The 2,710-nt window shown below is 33.0% G+C and overlaps 1 protein-coding gene across 1 annotated transcript in view; it reads right to left on the bottom strand.

Moving 5' to 3' along the window:
* The window catches only part of LOC117177871 (leukocyte surface antigen CD53-like), a 33,193-nt gene that overhangs the window by 23,471 nt on the left and 7,012 nt on the right, over nucleotides 1-2,710 (bottom strand). The gene's annotated exons all lie outside the window — the stretch shown is intronic.

The following is a 2,710-nucleotide window of genomic DNA, read 5'->3' as shown; positions in this document are numbered from 1 at the left end:
ATATATGTGTCTCAATTTTTTCTAGTGTCGAATAGTCTTAGTTATTGGCCGTTGAAAAGCAGTGTACCGGTAGTGGCGTTTTGGCCGTTTAAGGGTTTTAAAGAGTCATCATTTTAGTTGAAGATTCCTCAGTTTGGTTGCAATTTTTTTTTTCAAATGGAAATTTAACTTTTCCACTTTTTGTTGAAAATTGATCTTTTTTTTGTTAAAAATTTAATATTTTTATTGAAGGCTTTTCGTTTCGAGTTTAAAATTAAACTTTTTCGTCGAAAATTAATTTATTTGTCGCAAATTCAACTATTCTGGTCAAAGATTGAAACTTTTTTATTTAAATTTTTTATTTTTTACTTAAAAATTGAATTTTTTTCTTGAAAATTCCACTTAAAGATTTATCGTTTTAATGAAACATTTATATTTGGTTACAAATTAATTTATTTACTGCATATTTAACTTCCATTTTTTGTTAAAAATTGAACTTTTTCGTGGAAAATTCATATTTGTATTTTAAAACTAAATTATTTAAGGTGAAGATTCATAATTCTAGTTGGAAATTCATCAGTTTAGTTGAAAATATCTATTTTTAAATGAGAATTTAAGTTCCATTTTTTATAAAAAATTTATCTATCTTCGTTCAAAATTCAATTATTTGGTTGGAAAGTTGCATTTTTTAATTGATCATTTAATTATTTCCTTAAAAATTCATGTATTTTGTTACAAATTCTTCAGTTTGGTTGAAAAATATACTTTTTTTTTATATTGAAAATTGATTTTTTTTAAATTCAAAATTTAACAGTTTTGAAAATTCATCTTTTTGGTTGAACATAAAACTACACCCTGTTAGTTTCAATTTTAATGGCAATGAAACTTTTTAAATTAAAATTAATAATTAAAAAGCTTTCCTTTTTTCGCGGTTGTTCGCTCAAGCGTCTCATTTTTTTGTTAAAAATTCGACTCCTCTTTGGTTAAAAATGCCTAAATGTTTAAAAAATTTAACATTAGTTTTCTCCGCTCGTTCCTTACTTCCTTCTCCCTACTGTCCTTACTTTCCCTCTCCTCACTTCCCCTATGTTTCCTCCTAACCTCCCCAACTTTTCCAATAATTTTCCTTCACTACCCCCCTCCTCCTACTTCCTATCCCTACTCGCCCTCGACTCTCTTCTTCCCCTCAACTCACTTTCCATGTACATACTTCCCCTCCTTTCCCTAAATACCACTTCCCCGATCCCCCTTACCCTCCATACTTCCCCTCTCCTTACTTCCTCTACGTTCTACCCCATACCTAACTTTCCTTCCTAATTTCGCTTCCCGTCCTCCCTTTTCCACTTTCCTTCTTCTACTTCTTTTTCTCACTTATCCTCACCTTTCTACAACCCCTCTAGTCCTCTCTCACTTCCCCTACTTTCCTTAAATACCATCCTCCCGATTCCCAGTTCTTTCGCCTCCCCTGATTTCCTTCCCTTAACCACACCCACATTTCCACTATTTTTCCTTCCCTACTTTCCCTCCATTCAATTGCTCTACTTCTCGTCCCTTAAATTTCCGAGTTCTCCATCAACTCCTTCTTTTTTTCTTACTCTCCTTACTTCCCCTCTCCTTACTTCCTCTACGTTCTACTCCGTAGTTATTTTCCCTCTCCTAATTTCGATCCCCACCCTTCCTTTTCCACTTCCCTTCTTCTACTTCATTTTCCTACTCATCCTCACCTCTCTACTACCCCTCTACTCACTTCCTCTACTTTCTTTAAATGCAATCTTCCTAATTCTCCTTTATTTTGCCTCCCATCATTTCCCCTGCTTTCCCTCCCTTACCTCTCTCACATTTCCACTACTTTTTCTTCTCCATTTTCCCTCTTCTCATTTTCCCCACTTCTCATTCCCTTAATTCCCGAGTTACCATCCTGTACTTCTCTTTTCCTTACTCTCCCTACATCCTCTCCCCTTACTTCCTCTACGTATTTTCCCATACCTAACTTCCCCTTTCCTAATTTTAGTCCCCACCCTGCCTTCGCTACTTCCCTTCCCCTACTTTCTCTATTCACCCTCGCCTCCCTCCTACCCTACTCTTTCTTCCCCTCCACTAAATTCGCCTAAATAACCTCCCCTTATTTCCTATATTTCCTCTCCCCCTTTCCCATAATTTTACAATCCGAATTTTTTTCTACAAAAGATTTTTTTCGCGTTTTGTGTTCGAAAATTTTGTCTCGAGATATGATTTTTCAAAATTTGGTAATCGGAAAAATCATTTGTTTTTAATCGCTCACTATAAAAGAATTTTTAAATAGAAAAAATTATTCTTGTACTGAAAATACGCATTTACCCGCAATTTTTGCAAAATAGTATAACATTGCTCCTGTTGTTTTTTTTTCATAGGAATATAGGGCATGTTTATAAACAATTTTTTTTATTTTATTTTGTTGCAGCAAATTTTTCCTACATATTAGAGAATCTTGAACAAAAATTTTAGGATAAAAAAAGGGAAAAAAATGTTCCAAGTTCAAAATGAATAAAATTTTTTATAAAAATGTATCAGATTGTTATGAAAATAAAACAACAGGAGTTATGTTATACTATTTTGCAAAGATTTCGGGTGAATGCGTATTTTCAGAACAAGAATAATTTTTTCTATTCAAAAATTCTTTTATAGTGAGCGATTGAAATCAAGTGATTTTTCCCGATTACCAAATTTTGAAAAATCATATCTCGATTTTTCA

This window comes from Belonocnema kinseyi, chromosome 8, assembly GCF_010883055.1.
Source record: "Belonocnema kinseyi isolate 2016_QV_RU_SX_M_011 chromosome 8, B_treatae_v1, whole genome shotgun sequence".
Lineage (NCBI taxonomy): Eukaryota > Metazoa > Arthropoda > Insecta > Hymenoptera > Cynipidae > Belonocnema > Belonocnema kinseyi.
Note: the sequence above shows the minus strand (reverse complement) of the source record. Positions and strands in the feature narration are given on the sequence as shown.